We start from the raw sequence: 19327 nt of genomic DNA on the forward strand, positions 1-19327 counted from the left end.
ACGCTAGAGGGCGTCACCCCAAGGGTCAGACATGACCCAGTGCTTGCACAGGGGATACCTTTACTTTAAAGCAATCAGCAGAGGCTGCCCTTTATCTGGTGACCTGGTATAGATTGAGACTCTGTGCCTGTTCAGAGCAGATATGAAAAAAAACTCTGTTTAATGCATCTCGGAGCCTCTTGTGGCGCAGAGTGGTAAGAAGAAGAAGAAGAGTTGGTTCTTATATGCCACTTTTCCCTACCCGAAGGAGGCTCAAAGCGGCTTACAGTTGCCTTCCCATTCCTCTCCCCACAACAGACACCATGTGGGGTGGGTGAAGCTGAGAGAGCCCTGATATCACTGCTCGGTCAGAACAGCTTTATTAGTGCCGTGGCGAGCCCAAGGTCACCCAGCTGGTTGCATGTGGGGGAGCACAGAATAGAACCCGGCATGCCAGATTAGAAGTCCGCACTCCTAAACACTACACCAAACTGCTGTCTGAAGCTGTCTGTCCATGAGGTTGGGAGTCAGACATGACTCGGTTCTTGCACAGGGGATACCTTTACCTTTACCTTTTTAATGCATCTCAGTTGGCAGTTGGAAAAGTTCGACAGATGTTTGAAGACAGTAACAGGATGGATGAGAGCCTACAAACAAGTTCAGTCCAGACATGAAAAAGCTATTTAAACATTGAGGAATAAGCCCATTTTGGAGATGGTTGCACTCCCAGCAAAGGAGTTCATAGCCTGGAGACAATGGTATATCTAGCTGATTTTGCAACTGGAGCAGCTGGACAGGGCTTGGTGATGTGGGGATGGGGGACAGAGCCCCACACCCACCCAAGAGGAATGTCCATCCTGGCCACTGGGCCCCAGCAGAAGGGCCAGCCACCTCAGGCCACCAATAATCCAGAGGTAAGGCCATCCGGGTTCACACTAGCTCAGGAAGTGCACCACATCTGCCTCAAGTCTGCTACATCTACCCACCCCCCAGGGCTGCCTGTTATCTGATGACTCACGTCCTTCCCCGTAGGCAGCAGTGGATGGTCCAGTTGCCTCAGTACATGAGCCCCTTTGTCACTATGGACGGACTGTGGGGATGTCAGGCAGCCATCTGCCAACACACCATAATTAGGGAGCACCACACCCTCCCCCATGGTTCTGTGGCATCTGGACAGGCCACGGCCATCCTCAGCCATCCTCTTCCTACAGGGTGTGCCAGCAGGGCAGGAGGTGCCAGCAGGCCTGCAGCAGGTGCAGGCTGAAGCCTCCATGGCTCCTTTCTGTATCACCCCCATGCCCTGGCCTACCACCCTCTCAATATGTCTCTGCCTGGAAATGTTGTTGTACTCCGGCTTACATATTGTCTATGGCAATTAACACAACTTTCCAGTTTGGCTGATATGCCAACTATGGCTGTTTTGAAACAGCATGAACTGACCACAGGGATCCATGCTCTGAACATTTCCAGTTTAGCTTACAGCAATGTCTTTTACTTGGAGATGCTTTGAAAACTGTTGTATAGTGTAGATTGCTGCCTCTATCTGATCTTGCAGGTCTGCTTAACAGTCTATATATCCAATTTGCAAAATCAGAACTGTATCCTGGGCCCAGCTGCATTGTCTAGTTCTGAAGGTACAACCAAGTACACTGCCTTGTGAGAGGACATGTTGAAGGGCAAAATACATTTCAGACACAGAAGTGCATGTCAGTTTAATTTTATTCAGGCAGAGAGTTGCTAGATCTCTTTCTGCGGCCAAACTTCATTTTCCACGGGAACAGCAAGACGCAGAAAGTAACGCATGTTAGATCACCTGTTCCCATACAGTCATGTTGTCATTCATCATCTGTACAAATAAGGAATACAATGAGATATTTATCTTTGTTCACAGAAGCAGAATATCCTAATATGAAGTACATCTCAAAGGTTCCATCACCCTGAATACTTGAATATCTATATCTTACCTGTGAACAGATAGATTCACAGGGTGAAGCAGTATATAAATTGGAGGGAGGGAGGGATGGAGGGAGGGAGGGAGGGAGGGAGAGAGAGAGAGAGTTTACATGGCCTGTAGCACCAGAGACAGTTTAAGGATTTGCTGGGCCTTAGCAGAGTGCAATTAATGCTGTAACTTGTGCTGTATGAATAACGGTGGGGCACCTTTCCCAAGGATAGTTGGAATTTTGGAAACAATAGACAGCTTCACTTTTTGGAACTCAGTGAACAATGTGCATGCTCAGTTATTAACAGAGCATGCAGTTTGCCCTATTTTTCTTGCAGTCTGCAAGCCTCATAGGTAGGAAGACCCCCTGACAATCACAGTGTGTCCCTAACATGCAACATGTTCTACTAGAATAAAGTACTTCTGAGAAAAGGAGAGTAAAAACTACACATTTTCTTCAAGTCATGTATGGCAAAAAGTAGCCCAAAGAATTTCTCAGTTGACCTAAGTCTCTTGGTTGCAGATTTTCTGCCTTCAGGGAACCTTCCCACTTATTCAACGCATCTACCCAGGAACATTCACATGTCTTCCCCGGAACCCCACCTCATTTCTGGAACATATGCACACACACACTCCCACAAGCAGGACATGAAGGGCATGTTGACCAACCCTGGCAGCATGTCTACACCATGTACCCTAAATAAGTCTCATACTTGGGGGAGGGGGGCTCATACAGAAACAAGTGCCAATTCATTATGATGAGGTTTTTTTTGAGTATTTTTATTCTTACTTTTTGCAGCAAGCAATCTTGTTAGAACAATTTCCAATGCGCTTAAAAGTCCTGGGACACTTTGACTTTATGCATCTCGCCTTTGCTGCTCGGCATTGCTTGGCATCACGTATTATTCTGGCATATCCTGTATACACACAAAAAGAAAACTGAAGTGAAGCTCAGGCAAGAATGGCTTGACTCTTCACATTGCCATTTCTGTACTCCTCTTAACTGGAATGGTAGTTACTTACCCCAGTAACCCCAACATGAAAGTGGCACACAAAAGGAAATTGGTTAAACTAGGGTTTCTTTATCACAAGCAGAACTGGGCAATGGACTAATCCCCCTCCCTTCACGTGGGATTCCTAGAAGCCTGCCCATGGGGTTGATAATCTTTGGGAAATCTAGCATTGTCACTTCATATGGGAAAGTCCCTCCTCATGCTATTTTTAGGGCACGAAGCAGCAAAAACTACAGCACTCTACAAGGAAGTGCAGTTTATTAAGCAATTATCTGGGTGGGTATAGTTGATTTTTCCCCAGTTTTTTTTTTCTGATGTTGTGGATGTTCATCATGCATGCATACACAAGCCATTGATCCTTGGAATATGAAAAGGCAGATTTGAGTGGAGTCCCATCCTGGGGGAACGAAAGTTCATTGGAAGAGCACATGCTAGTCTTGCAGAAGGTTCAAGCTCTGGAAGGGTTTCCCAAATGGGTGGGAGTTAATTTTGTTTAGATTTTTTAAAGTTTGTTAAACATTTATCCATGATATGACCATATATGGTCATTTCAACTTGCTCCCCTTCCCAAAAAGGCCAATAATGGGAAGGGGAGGGGCTCCAGATGGGTGTGTACACAACTATGCTTCCCACCATATTCTGCAGGATCACACTACTTCTGGGGTTTTTCATATCCTGAAGAATGTTTCAGGGGTTCCTCAATGGTAAAAAAAGATGAGAAATGTTCTAAATTCAAAGAAGACCAGAGGCAGAGGAGTTCTCTTTGTCTCCTTTCTCTGTGCCAGGAGTATATTTGTAAACCTCTGTCATGTGCTCTATCTCTATCTCACTCATGTGCACACAACCACATATACAAATATGGTTTTCTTCTTAACCAAAAATCCCCAAACATTTTTAACTTTCCTAGTAGGCAAGGTGCTCTATTCCCTTGATAATTTTGTCTGCTTCTTCCTGCAGCCTTTCTACTTCTTTCATAACCTTTTTGACTGATCTTTACTGGACCAAGTGTTTCCTATTGTTATTTTTCTATGAAGAACATCTTCACATGCTACCTTTCCTCACATCAAATTCATGTACCCATGGCTATTGATATGAGTTTCTGGTTAGCAGTTCCACTTTCAAAACATGTGAGAATCCCTTTTGGTCTCATTATCCTTCAGCCTATCATTATATCCTGACTGGTATTTCTCATGGCTTCAACTCCCCTTCCGACTCAGGATATGGCACCTCATCTTGTTTTACTGGACCTCAGCATATAGTATCAAACCTAGCAGGATATTACCTGACTCAAACAGCACTGCCAGGGAGAGAAATGCCACCAGAAGGTAAAGGAGCTTCATGGCAGGAGGTCCAACTTCAGTTCAGAAGAAATACTCAGATTGACAAGAGGTACAAGGCTCCTGTATTTAAGCTGAGTTTTCCTTGCCTCTGGGGATTATCAGATGCTTGGATGTTACAAAACAGTCAAACCCAGATATTTCATCAAGACTTTACAAAACATGCTCTTTTCTTACTATTTAGGGAATATTTCAGAGCCATACAGTTCCTTCCTTGAGAATTATGCCAAGTACCTTTTATATTTAATGCTTAGTAAGTTATAACAATCCTTGACCTAGATGGCTCAGGGTTGCCAGATCTCAGCAGATCTTAGAAGCTAAGCAGGGTCAGTCTCGGTTAGTATTTTGATGGAAGACCACCAAGGAATTACAGGATCACACTGCCGAGGCAAGCCATCTCCAAATGCCTTGAAAACTCTATGGAGTCACCATAAAATGACATAACAGCAAAAAGCAAAAGCAAAAGCAGTAATATCTGTTTAATAGTATCTAGCACGTTGGCTGTGGCAGGTGCCTCAGTGGCATGGAGGAAAAGTTTGAGGACGAACTACAAGGACTGGAGGAAGGCTTTTCCAGTAGGTTGCCCTGGTCTCAGTCATAGGCCTGGTGGAGGACTGCTGCCTTTCGGGCCCTGTGGAATTATAATAGCACCATCAGGGCCTTAGACTCCAGTGGCAGCTTATTCCACAAGGTTGGAGCCAGTACCAAAAGGGCTCTAGCTCTGGTTGAAGCCAAGTGAATGACTTTGGGGCCAGGGACTACTAATAAGTTTGCATTAGATAACCAATATGCTCTCCAGGGACATATTGGAAGAAGCAGTCCTTCAGATATGCAAGTGCCAGACCATGGAGGGTTTGGGATGTAACTGACTGCAATTAAACTGACTACAATTAAAATACATTCTGACTGCAATTAAAATTCATTAACTGGCTGCAATTAAAATACATTCTCAAATTAAAGATCAAATCAGTAATCTAGATGGATTTAAATGGGCCAGTTCTCCTGTTAAATACTTAGGTATTTGGACTCCAATAACACTATAAAAACTTTTGATGAGTAATTATTTAATCTTGTGTAATAAGAAGTTGTAACAAAAAAGTTCAAAACCCATGCAAACCAAATTAAAACCCTTTTTTAATGAAAAGGGGGATATTTGTATATGTTCAGCCCTGAATCATGATGTTTACAAGTCTATTCCACGTTTTCATAGTCCCACAGTGCCAGAATCTTGGAAGAGTCGCAGGTCAGGTTTCATTTAGAGTTGTTCACATGATGGACCTAGGCAACCTGTGATCCACGTCTTTGGTGTGCTTCATTCCAGGAGTGGTTTAAGGATACACAGGGCCCTAGCAGAATACAACTGAGGTGGGAGCAGCCAGTCTGGGAATGGAGGGCCCCCTCCCCAGTAGAAAGGGGTGTCACTCCGAGTGTCCTTAAAGAGGGAAAAGAGGGGAGAAGAGAGGCTGGTCCATGTGAGGCCCATAGCATGTGCTACTTGTGCTCCATGGATACACCAGCCCTGCTTCATTCTATTTTCTATGTTTCATGTTAGCTTATTCTAAATAAATGTATCCTTTGTTTCTTTGAGAAGACTTTTAGCATATTCTGATATCTTGTGACTACTTCTCTTTTGTGTCATAAATCACCCTTTCCTATCCCATCTCAAAGAGAAAATGCAGAAACAAAAGAAATTTAAAATAATAATCAAGTAATGAATCAATTATCATGGGATAACATTAAAAGTTTTTCTTGTTGAGGGGCAGACCAAAAACTGATTCAGTTCTGCAGGGCTTGCAAGACAGGGCTGTTCTGACAGGCTTTTGGTTGAGGCTGGGCTGACAGAAGATTTTGCCCCTCCTCTGATGTCTCTTACTGGTAACGTCAACCCTGGGGCCTTGTCAGACTGGGGGAAGCAGGGTGGGGGATTTTGTTTGGTTTTATTTGGTTATGGTGTTAGAGGTCTGGGGTTTGTGGGGTTTTATATATTTTATGTTTGTTTTAACTGTTGCATTGCCCCATACTTACAGTGCAATCATAGGCATGTCTAATCAAAAGAGTAATCCCTAGGGTATTCAAAGCGGCTTACTCCCAGGTAAGTGTGCACAGGATTGCACTTTTAATCAGATTTCACTTGTGGTTTCTGCTGCGTGTGTCCAGTAATAACTTCTCCAGCTTTATGCCGATCTTCTTCCATTCCATGAAACACCCTTTCTATCACCTTTGTTGTGTCCCAGAGACATCAAAGAGCTAACAATTTATCATCCTGCCATGTGGAAATTTTCCTGATCTTGATATGACAGATGTAAAACAAGACAAGCACTGTAAGACAGGAATTAGAAGAGACTTGAATTTCTGGTTAATGGGGTCCAAAATAGCATGCGGAAAAAGAAGAAGAAAGAACTGTTGGGAAAGAAGCAAAATGTTACAGATTCCAGAAGAAAGATGATAGACAAGGTTATTGGACAAGGTTAGCACTTAAACATAACCTACAGAGAAATGAGGGAAAGAAGCATGCCGGGGGGGTGTAGGGTGCTATCTGTCCCTCTTAATAAAACAGTAAGGGTTGTTGGGGGGGGCACCGTCCAGGGTGGGGGGAGGCTACAATTGGACCCTTGGCCCCGGACTGACAAGCGGAGGGGCGAATCGGAAGGCGTGAAGCCCCTCACCAGGACAGACCAGAGTTCCAGCCAGCCAGCCCTGCCAGGGGCAATCTGGAGACATAAGCTGTATATATAAGATATAAACTTCAGAATTATAATGTTTTGCATGACAAATGTGTTCCTAGAGGAACACATTTCTGTTGTCTTTTTCTTTGGTATTGTCAGGTTATGCTTTCATGCTCATTCTGTGCTGACCCTAATGAATGCTGTATTAAATTTCTGTAGAAGTCTTTCTGATGTTATCTCTTTCCCTGGTTTTGGGCGGCTGAAGTAAAAAGCTTGGAATGTTGTATAGACTAGAACCGTTTTTGTGGGCTTCTAGTGTTGGAATGCTGCTGGATAGTTTTGCACCAGATAGTTGCGCACCAAGATTCAAAATGAGGGGAGGGGTCATGGGTGCTCCTATAGGTATGCTGGCTTAATAGTAATTCAGTTTTAACAAAGGAACTCCTTGTGCCTGTTTGTGTATTTCTTCATCAAGGAGATTTCTTTTGCACCAAAGAGTCTGCTTATTAGAAATTCCACAGGGCTTGGACACTCTGATGATCCCCTCCCCTCCTGCCTGTCCAAAAGGCAGGTCCTGTAATTCTCTTCTGTTATGCTAAATCCTGCAACTAACAATTCATGTAAGTGTTGGAGCTGTTTCCTTTTCATATCCAAGTAACTGCTTGTGCTGGTAGTATCCTGCCTGGGAGATACTGTTTTTAAAACAGGTCTAAAATAATGCTGAGGCATTTTGTTGTGGTTAGTTGGTTGGGTGGGTGGGTTTGTTATTGTTGTTGAAGAAATGGGCTGTACACAAATATAGGACAACTTCATTTGGAAACAAGAGAAAAATCTGCATAAGCTCAGTGGCTAAGCATGCAAGCAGCCTTGGTATATACATCTCATACTACAAGACTGCACTTTTTTCAAATGCTAACTTCTGGTTTTCCTCTACCAATATTGTAAGTGTGTTGGCCATATTTAACAATGGACATATTTAATGATAGTTTAGGTACTTTTTTTGTTTTCTCTGACCCATTATGCATGGCAGCAGGCATACCGGGCTGCCGCCAGGCATTGCATCAGGGCAGCATGCCCTGGCACTTCCTGCATATGCATGGGGGAGGGAATACCTTGGCATATGTGGACTTTCCCGGCGTAGCATGCTCGCACACAAAATGCCAGGGCTGGAAAGCCCAGTATGCTGCCCGGAGGCGGGAGCAGCTGGGAGGAGAGCAGGGGGCATGGAGCCCTCACCACACAATGGCAGGGAGCGACATGCTGCTCTCCCACCAAGGTGGGGGTGGGGGGACTCCCCAGCCAGCTCCATGACTCTGTGGAGCTGTCAGGGGCATGAGGTGTCCCTGCAGGGATATCATAGGTCGGTGGAAGAGTCGACTGCCAATTATGCGTGGCGCCAGCCCGACCTAGCCTCTGCTGGCACCCACTGCATCCCAGGGAATGCCGAAGATTCCACGTTCCCTTACCGCAGGCCTTCCAGGGCGCTGTGCCAGTGCTGGGATGGCGGCAGAGTCGGGCGCAATCGGGACTGCCCTGCTGCCGCCACCCCAGATTACCTGCCCCATTGTAAATCATTCAAATAGCCTAACTTTTTCTACATCTCAGTAACTGTGGTTAAGTCTTCATTTTATATTTTATGAAGACTTAGAATTCCACAACAAAGATGCTCCTGGAAGAGTTTCAATAGTTGACAAAGCAACCATTGATTAAAGAAGTATACAATCACAGAGGAAACAGATCAGAAATCTTAAATCCTCTTTGTTTTCATAGAATCATAGAGTTGGAAGGGGCCATACAGGCCATCTAGTCCAACCCCCTGCTCAACGCAGGATCAGCCCTAAGCATCCTAAAGCATCCAAGAAAAGTGTGTATCCAGCCTTTGTTTGAAGACTGCCAGTGAGGGGGAGCTCACCACCTTCTTAGGCAGCCTATTCCACTGCTGAACTACTCTGACTGTGAAAACATTTTTCCTGATATCTAGTCTATATCGTTGTACTTGTAGTTTAAACCCATTACTGCGTGTCCTTTCCTCTGCAGCCAATGGGAACAGCATCCTGCCCTCCTCCAAGTGACAATCTTTCAAATACTTAAAGAGGGCTATCATGTCCCCTCTCAACCTCCTTTTCTCCAGGCTCAACCTATCTTCATAGTGCTTGGTCCCTTGGCCCCAGATCATCTTTGGCGCTCTCCTCTGTACCCTTTCAATTTTATCTACATCCTTCTTGAAGTGACGCCTCCAGAACTGCACATAGTACTCCAGGTGTGGTCTGACCAATGCTGTATACAATGGGACTATGACATCTTGTGATTTTGATGTGATGCCCCTGTTGATACAGCCCAAAATGGCATTTGCCTTTTTTACCGCTGCATCACACTGCCTGCTCACGTTTAGTTTACAATCCACAAATACCCCAAGGTCTCATTCACATACAGTGTTACCTAGAAGCGTAGGTTCTCCACCACCACCACCACCACCCTACAGACAAACACACACACCATCCCCCATCTATGCTGCATTCTGCTTTCTAGTTTCTAGCCAGTAAACTATCACTTCCATTCCAAATAGCAAAGGGATGCTCAAGAGATGTTCTGGTACAGTCCAATTCCCTTTCTTTCAGCTACTGCAAATCCCATGATTATCCTGAAGTGGGCGGCCAGTCTGAGGCTTCAAGCTTTATTTTCTTATGAATTATGCCCGCCTTAGACCAATGGACTGACAGACACACACAGTAACAAGTGAAACCATAACCCCGGATTGTATTGTATGAAACACACCATGGATTGCAGCTAGTGAAAACCAGACCTGTGGACTGTATTTTATGGTGCCAGTAATCCTGGATCAGTACCTAGGACAACCGACCTCATTGTGGGATGAGACTAGCACTTGTGTGCTTTTTCAATCGAGACTATGGACTTTGGACATTTGCTCTGGCCTAGACAAAAAGCAAAGTCAGGCCAACCTTTTCAAGAGAGCATTAGTGAAGCTTGGCATGACTAACTGACCTCTCATGAACTTAGCATCCCCACATCTGTGGGAAAACACACGGACATTGCCTGCACCTTCAAAGAACATCCTCCTTTCTGATTCCCACCCCCCATAAGTCGCTGAAGTGCAAACATGGGAAATGGCAGATCTCAGAATTGTTTTCTTACCTCTGAAATCCCCTTCCTATCCAGCCAACATTAAAACCAGCCTGCCAAGACCTTTATTGCTCTATGTATTCACCTAGATCAAACCAGGGCAGAGTCTGCACTTACTTTCTTTATTCCATTGTCAATCCTGATTATGATCGCTTTGAACTCGATTCTTCCTCTCCCCCCCCTCCCCATTGAAACAGGAAAATCTTCTGCACGTGGTTAGGATAGTTCAGAAGGGGGGAGGAAGCCAATTCCCTTTCTTTCTTTTCTTGAAGGGGGGGGGGAAGGAGCCAAGCAGGGAGCCTCTTTCTTTTCTTAGAGGGGTGGGGGAGAGGATCGAAAAAGGCAGAGGAGGGAGGAAAAATCCAGGACCGACAGAAATTGAGAGAAATTAGGGGCCTCTCCTTTAAGGCAAGCATGTCACATGACCAGGTGTAGCCTATCAGAGGTTCTCTACCACGGAGCTTTCTTTCCCAAATGGATATTGAGGATTAAAAGCACTCTGGGATATCGCACAATAAAGGTAGGGTCACACCGGATCAATCCTTCTTGCTGCAGAAGGAAATTTTAAATCGCCCCAAATCCAAACAGAAATTGCATTCTGTGTAGAGGGTAGGGACTGAATCGATCTGGGGTTGGAATAAAAGCTCCGTGCAGTTTACACCCAGGTCCCAAGTATCCCAGAACATTCTCTTTGATCACTTTCCTGGTCATGCTGGATCAATCAACCTTTTGGTCATCGCATCAAAAGGGCAACTGCACCCCTTTTATCCAAAAGCCTGCATGACTTTTTACTATGTAGCTGGCTAAGGAAAGGGTATATAAACTCTTCCTTTGGACTCCATGCACGTGCTCCCCTCTGGTGACTCCTGACTCGGATGCTGGTTTCATTCATTCATTCATTCCCCTGTAATGGGATGTGGATGGTTTTACCTTTTTATGTGGGGTTTCATCTTTTTATGTAACCCTCCACAAACCAGCTTGCTAAGAGCAGCAGGGACGAAATCTGATAAATAAACAAACAAACATTTAATTGGAACTGGAATGGTCTACAGCAGGGGTAGTCAACCTGTGGTCCTCCAGATGTTCATGGACTACAATTCCCATGAGCCCCTGCCAGCAGATGCCTACACCTGGTCTACAGCATCATGAACTGCATTAGTTGAATTTGCCAAGATCTCAACAGATTCTTAGGTGGCATCTAATATGAGAACACTCAGCAGAAATCAGACAGACTAACAGTGCCACCTGCTGTACCAACAACATAATTTACAGGAACATTATTTACTTGTAATCCAGAATTACAAATTGAAAGTCAAATCTGAATGTCTTTGTAGATTTAATTGCTGTTTCTGTCTGGATGAATTATTGCATCCATGGGTCATGGTTTAACGGAATCAATTGTCATTTGTTATTAACTGTCTTTTGTTAACAATTTCTAACTGAGACATAAGCTCTTTTGTTTATTGTTTTTGCAATAACAATTGATATTCATAGGAGAAAAATTGATGTTGTTATATGGATTTTTTTAACAAGGCTGTTCAGTGATGCAACAAGCTAAACAAAAAAATGGCTAAAGGAACAAGACTAGCAAATAAAGAGCTAAATTCAGAAGATGATTTTGATATAATGATGGGGAAACTTTCCAAGGTTGTGACCAAACAATTCACTTCTTTGTCAGCAGAATTAAAAGAAGAACAAATGGATATTAATGACAAACATAAAGTATGTGAGATCAATAAAAGAAAGAAAGAAAAGTGGCAAATACAAAAATTGAGATTCTTGGAACAATAGAAAGCTAATTAAAAAAAACAGGTTCAATTTTGTACCTTGAAACAAAAATTAAAGAAATACAACAACAGCAAAATTTATTATACAGCGAACAGATCTCATTAGACTTGTATTTGAAACTTTCCTTTAAAAAAAAGGAAAACAAATCTGGATGTGCATCCATTATTAAGCCAAAGTATGAAGAGAAGAGCTGGATTTTTATACCCCACTTTTCAATACCCACAGGAGTTCCAAAGCAGCTAACAAACATCTTTCTCTCCGTCTTCCCACAACAGAAACCCTGGCCCATTATGCATCGCAGCAGCCATGCCGGGCTGCTGCTGGGCATTGTGTCGTGGCAGCATGCCCCAGCACTTCCCGCGTATGCACGGGGGAGGGAATCCACTGGCATATGTGGACTACCCTGGCATAGCACACACGCATTAAATGCCGGGGCTGAAAAGCCTGGTACACTGCCTGGAGGCAGCAGCAGGGGCAGGGGGCAGAGGGCAGGGAGCAGGGGGCAGGGGGAAGGGGGCAGGGGGAAGGGGGCCCCCACCGCACAATGGCAGGGAGCAGCATGCCACTCCCACCATCAGCGGCTCTGCTGACAGGGGCATGCACGACGCCAGCCCAGCCTAGCCCCCGCTGGTGACCACAGCATCCCAGGGAACGCGGAAGATTCCATGTTCCCTTACCGTGGGCCTTCCAGGGCGCTGTGCCAGGCCAGGGTTGGGATGGCAGCAGCATCATGTGCAAGTGCTGCTGCCGCCACCCCAGATTACCTGCCCAATGCATAATCAGTCCCTGTGAGGTAGATGGGGTGCGAAAGCTCTGAGACAATGGCTCTGTGAGAACAGCTGTAACAGAACAGTGACTAGCACAACTGGCTCCATGTGGGGGAGAAGTGGGGGATCAAATCTGGACCTCCAGAACAGAGGTCACCGCTCTTGTATCCAGTTCTTGTATCCAGTAGAATCAATGTTTCTGCCCCAGAGCTCCCCACTGACTCGCAAGTGTCATTCTGCTTTGGGTTCCCAAGAGGTTGAGAGACTCAGCAGGCATCCCATATCTCTTCCCAGTGGTGCACCACTATCCTGAGTTCATCTAACTCTCAAGAAGGTCCCTTGCTTCTCTCTGCATATCAACACTGCCCGCAGCTGATCAGTTAGAATATTATGTGCTAAGAGGACCAGCACTCCTAAAATTTCATCCATATTTCTTTGCTTAGTGCTCACATCTCCTGCTTTTGCTCTGACTAGTCTTCAGCGGGATAGCTTACCACACACACACCCCTAGGAATCTAGCAACCTACTGACCAATGGCCTCCTTTCCCCTGGCATCTTTTTAAATAATGTGTGAGTAGGATTTATTATGGTTACGGGCGGGGGGCAGGAACTTCTGGCATTCAAAATAATAAGAATTTTTTTAAAAGAATACTCCACACACATACTCTGCACAGCAATGAATCCAGCAATGTTACAAAAAAAACCTGCATACACACATTCCTTTGTCCCTTCCCTAAACATGCCTTGCCTGTTGTTCAAGGGTAGTCCCTTTTTTCTTTAAGTTACAGTATTCTATCCATCATCCATTGTCTTGAGTCTTTGTCTGGGCTGTGTGTGGTAATGGTGGCTACCAAGATACAGTCCAGGTTGAGGCTTCTTCCTTCAGATTATCCCAGCTATAATAACTCAAATTGGACCTTATTCCCCTTGTGTTCAGGGAATGTATTAGCTCAGGGGTAGTCAAACTGCGGCCCTCCAGATGTCCATGGACTACAATTCCCAGGAGCCCCCTGCCAGCATTCGCTGGCAGGGGGCTCCTGGGAATTGTAGTCCATGGACATCTGGAGGGCCGCAGTTTGACTACCCCTGGGCTCTTTTGGCCCACTTCCCTGTGGATCAGTCCCTCTGTTTCAGTCCTTAGCATTTGTCACCCACCAATTTCTTTCAGGCATCACCTTCCTGTCATGACATGGGGCCTTTTGATTGTTCTCTGCTGGCTATAAACATTTGCATAACTAAACCTAAAATATTTTCGTGAGAGTGATCAAGAACATGGGATGTTTGAGAACAATTAACCACACTACAGTTTCCTGGCTTTGCACCAACAGAAAAAAAACCTTCTTAAAATGAATGTGGGAGTTTTATACTGCAGAATCCTTGATAGTGTGATGTACTCTAATGTGGAGTGTTTATCTCTGCAGTTCCCTCTATTCTGAACTACTTGGGCAGTACCCACACACAGGACATCTTGTACGGTCTTTGATATTGATGTTGTATTGACACATTGTAACCACCATCAAGTAACTTATTTGAATATCCAGACCTTTATAATGACTTGCTAACATCGCAGTCTTCCTAACCTCACTTCTTAACCTCACAGTCTTGTTTCTCCTCCTCAGTATCTCATCTATTTTCCTTTGGCCATGAAGTTGTTTTGCATTGGTTTACTTTTAGGCTGTCTGACGCTTCTCATTGATTCAGGTAAGTGGCACATCAGAATGCACGATGGGAAAAAATTCTTAAAGCCAGGGAAAACATCAAGACATGGCAGGAATCTCCATGTTTGCCCCAAGGACTTGATCTTTAAAAGTTAGTTTCCAGCAGGGAACTCCTTTGAACTGTACTTTGGCGTCCCAATTCTCGTCAGGATCATGGTGGTGTGGGGAGAAGAGGGGATCTTCTCTCTCCCTGCACATTATTTTTCTTCCCCAAATCCATACTGGGGGGAGGTATGGGCAAATAATGCCCTTTTTGTGCTGTTTTGGGGAGGGAAAATAGCATTCAGGTGAGCCCTAATACTCAAGAAAAGGACAAAACTGCACTAAAAAGTTAAGTGATTTCAAGGATATTCCCTATCCTCTTTGAGGAATTTCTAAGAGAAATCTCTAACTCAAGATTCTATCAAAACTCAGGGAAAGATGGTCTGCAATCTCAGGCTGCCTAATTATTAAATTATCTCAACTTTTTTCCCTCTCCAGCCAGAATCATGAGTCAGATGAGTGAAGAACTCCATGGCCCAGCCCCCTCCCTTCCCCTGTCACTTACATAGACTCACAGCAGAAGTCACAGCTTACAATGAATTACCAATAAATACTTTATGCACATTGTAATTTGATTACTGGTCTAGCACCGTAATACAGACTATGATGATGATGACTCACAGCAGAAGCAACTGCAGGTGAATAGGTAATTGCAGAGCTGTTTAAGTTCTCCTGACCCAAGTGGAAACTGATGTTGTACACCTCCCCAAAGGTGGTGGGGAAATTTTAAGGAGCCTTTGAAAGTTGCTTAGGGTAACGATCCCCAACCTGTGGGCCACAGACCACATGTGGTCCGTCAACTAATTTTTAGGTGGGCCACAAAGGACGCCTTCTCCCTCCCCCCCGGCCCTTTACAACACACTTTGGGTGTCATTGTCTCCCATCACTCCCAGATGGGACTATCTCGTTGCAGAGAAACAAGCTCAGGGTTCCCATTGATTTGTCATTGTCATGAGTTAAAATTTCCTTGAAAAAAAATGTTCCTTATGCTCATTGTTGTGGCGTGTCTGTATCTTATTTTGAAGGGATGTTTAAACATTACCGTAGTGATCAGAGAGCGTTAGGGCAGTGGTTGAGAGTAGAGCAGAGGTCCCCAACCTGCGGGCTGCGGCCCGGTGCCGGGCCGCGAAGGCCATGGCGCCGGGCTGTGGCTCCCTCTCCCCGCCCCCCCCGCAGTAAAAAACTTCCCAGGCCGCAAGCTTGTGGCCCGGGAAGCTTCTTACTGTGGGAGGGCAGGGAGAGGGAATCAGGGCTGTGCCAGCTCGGTCCGATCCGCGGGCGCGGCCCACGGGTGTGGCCCGATGTGCGGGCACAGCCCGCGGGAGCGGCCCAATGCCCTGCCGGTCCCCAGCCTCATAAAGGTTGGGGACCACTGGAGTAGAGGTGTAAACTACCCCCCCCCACCGGGCCTCAGAAAAATTGTCAAGCATTGAGTGGTCCCCGATGATAAAAAGGTTGGGGACCACTGGCTTAGGGGATCTCAGAATCAATCTTTGGCCGCTCTATTGTATGACAGTGATGCTGTCTTTTCCCTCCTATTGCAGCTACACTTCAGTCCAAAGAGCCACACCAGGATGAGAACATCATAAGCCCTGAGGTTTTTGCAGATGACTACAAAGGTAAGGATGTTTGGCTGAAGACACAGTGATAGCTCATTGTCACTTGAGCAGGGGGGCATGGTTTTTTTTTAAATAAAATCTATCCTTTACCTAACCAATTCTTTTCTTTGCACAGAACAACTAAAGGAGATCAATAAAAAATGTGACGAAGCTGGAGGTTATTGTGCTGTTGAAATGTGCCGACCAGGTGTTAAATCTCTCCATACATGCTTCAAAAGAGTTCCTTGCTGCCCGAAAAAGTGACCATCCTGCAAGAATGGCAAAACAAGCTCACATTATCTTGACTTGATCATATTATTATCCTACCTTAATTGAAAGTGATTGTACAGAGTTCTCCCATGCCCACATTATCCCCTCAACCATCTGTGAGATAGGTTGGACTGAAAGAGACCAATGGCCTGAGGTCACACAGTAAGGGACAAATTATTCCTGAGTTCACCCTGGGGGTGTGCCACCCGTTTATAGAGTAAGTTCCCACTCCTTTGAAAAAGAAGAGTTGATTTTTATACTCTGCTTTTCAGTACCCAAAGGAGTCTCAAACAGATCACAATTGCCTTCCCTTCCTCTCCCCACAACGGACACCCTGTGGGGTGGTAGGGCTGAGGGAGCTCTGGCAGAACTGCTCTGTGAGAACAGCTCTAATGGGACTATGGTCACCAAACTGGCTGCATGTGGAGGAGCAGGGAATCAAATCCATCTCTGCAGATTAGAGGCTGCCACTCTTTAACCAGTATACCAAGCCGGAATTCCACTCAGGATCACCATAGTGGTGGGAGAGGAAGGGCCCTGCCTTCCCTGCTTTTTTTTTACCTGAAAAGCATTATTGCCAACATGCCCCTGCAGCCGTTTCATAGGAAAAAAACAGTGCAGGGGAAAGGCAGATATCTCTCCTCCCCTTACGCCACTATGATCCCAGCCAGAATGAGCTACTCTCAGTGCTGCTAAAAGGTGTATGGTGATACACCCCCAGGGCAAACTTGGAGATGTTCCCTACCTAGTTTGATTCTATTGTTGCCTCATGGCCTAATGTGGATGGGGCAGATCTTTTTAATGAGCTGCCTGCCACATTGTAGACCAGCTCAAGTTTCTAGCCTCTTTTTAAAAGTAGAGACACATATCAGGGTGTCAGTGACTTCATCTGGAGGTGGCAAAGACATGCCTCAGAATTCTTTTTTCCCAGAAAGTCTATCACCTATTGCATTTTAGGAGCACTAACTTTCAAGGGTTTGGAACACTGGAAATAAAGGGAGGTAATTGTCTAGAATTTTCTGCTGATAGGAACCTCTTGTGGCACAGAGTGTTAAGGCATCAGAAATGTTGTCTGAAAGCTCTGCCCATGAGGCTGGGAGTTCGATCCCAGCAGCCGGCTCAGGGTTGACTCAGCCTTCCATCCATCCGAGGTTGGTAAATGAGTACGCAGCTTGCTGGGGGGTAAACGGTAATGACTGGGGAAGGCACTGGCAAACCACCCTGTATTGAGTCTGCCATGAAAACGCTAGAGGGCGTCACCCCAAGGGTCAGACATCACCCGGTGCTTGCACAGGAGATACCTTTATCTTTATCTAATTGTCTAGAAAAGTTTTCACTGTGGAGATATGAAATCCACAAATAATGGAAATCAGTACATTAAATGTGTTTAATTCTGACTTGCTTAATGATGGGAAGAACATGATGAATGCATCCAACAGCTGACATTACCAGTTCTTGCAAGCAAAGGATTCGATGCAACAAGTTTTTCTGCTGATAAAAAGGAGACCCCTTTGTGCACCCCCGCCCTCCCCAAAAAAGCTGTTCTAGGGATCATCAACCCATATGTGACTGGTACGGTAGTTTAGGTGGGAAATAGGGGAAACTTGAGTAGGAAATTGGCTAGATCCAACCCAGTTCATTAAACATGCTACAGAAAATAAAGAGCCATATATTTATCCTCTTCGACAATCAAAACTCCAAAATCACGTATCATAAATTCTGTTTATTTCAGCCTATTTTCTTATATTCTTCAGCTTCATACAATAGAATTGATACAATGTAAGTGTTCAGGAAATCACATTTATGTGGCCTTGTGTTCAAAATTGTAACTGAATAAAATTTTCTTCTTCTTGTCTATTTTACTGTTTAGTGTAACTTATAGGCTTGCTCAAAAATAATGTTCTTCAATGGGCTTGCTCCCAGGAAAGCCCTCCTAGGAATGCACCCTCAATCACCTGCATGAACATCATAAGGACTGCCAACTCCCGCTCAGGAGGTCCTGGAGATTTTGGGAGTGAGCCTAGAGTTTGCAGGGGGGTTCAATGGGGATTTGGTGCCACAGAATCCATCCTCTGAAGCTGCCCCTTCCTCTCTGCTGTCTGGATATCAATTGTCATTCTAGTAGAACTCCAAGCATCATCTCAAGGTTGGTCACCAGTAAGTTAAGGAATTTGTAGTTCCAAAATGCATAGTGAACTCAGCAATTCATTATCTTGCTGTGAATTTTCATATACAACACAAGTGGCACTGTAGCACAAATCACACATTCTCTCTACTGTACCTCTCAGGAACACCATGTTTGTGTTGCTTTTAACAACTGGCCTATCCTAAAGGAGACAGGCTTGTGGAATTTTTGAGATGGTCACGGCAAGATAGGTACCCTCATCATCTCTCTCTGTAAGACAGATTTGAGACACGTCCACATAAGGTAAAGGTAAAGGTATCCCCTGTGCAAGCACCGAGTCATGTCTGACCCTTGGGGTGACGCCCTCTAGCGTTTTCATGGCAGACTCAATACGGGGTGGTTTGCCAGTGCCTTCCCCAGTCATGACCGTTTACCCCCCAGCAGCAAGCTGGGTACTCATTTTACCGACCTCGGAAGGATGGAAGGCTGAGTCAACCTTGAGCCGGCTGCTGGGATCGAACTCCCAACCTCATGAGCAAAGCTTTCAGGCGGCTGCCTTACCACTCTGCGCCACAAGAGGCTCTATACACGTCCACATACTGCTTACTAATGCAGAGAACAGCCCGTAGTAACTCTTCCCAGAATCCAACTAAGGTCTATTCAATGGGGCTTACTCCTAGGAAGGACTGAACTGGCATTCAGAGGGCACATACTTCTGAATAGGTATCCACAGGACCATGTTGTAATACTAAGAAAACGTTTCAGGAGAAATGCATGCACATGAGTATGTGGAAGATGGATGGACTGCAAAAGGAAACACATTGTTTTAGATAAAATAGCAACAGCAATCCCTGTGTGAGTGGTTTATGCCAAAATATAAACCAAAAGTGGTTCATTTGGGTAGGGCTCCCATTCCACACTGCAGAGTACTTGGCAAACAC

The 19327-nt window shown here is 45.1% G+C and overlaps 2 long non-coding RNA genes across 2 annotated transcripts in view; one reads left to right on the plus strand and one right to left on the minus strand.

The window, feature by feature from the left end:
- Positions 1–1729: 1729 nt before the first annotated feature.
- The window catches only part of LOC143835365 (uncharacterized), a 50649-nt gene continuing 33051 nt past the window's right edge, over positions 1730–19327 (minus strand). Inside the window, exons 2-3 of the long non-coding RNA XR_013230116.1 lie at positions 2712–2838; positions 1730–1825 (exon numbers count right to left, since the gene is read on the minus strand). This is a non-coding gene — a long non-coding RNA (uncharacterized LOC143835365). The remainder of the gene's footprint in view (positions 1826–2711; positions 2839–19327) is intronic.
- LOC143835332 (uncharacterized) lies at positions 14177–18118 on the plus strand. The gene is made up of 3 exons (XR_013230101.1): positions 14177–14334; positions 15938–16012; positions 16128–18118. It is a non-coding gene; the product is annotated as an uncharacterized LOC143835332 (long non-coding RNA).

The sequence above is a fragment of the Paroedura picta genome, chromosome 1, assembly GCF_049243985.1.
Source record: "Paroedura picta isolate Pp20150507F chromosome 1, Ppicta_v3.0, whole genome shotgun sequence".
In the NCBI taxonomy this organism is placed as follows: domain Eukaryota; kingdom Metazoa; phylum Chordata; class Lepidosauria; order Squamata; family Gekkonidae; genus Paroedura; species Paroedura picta.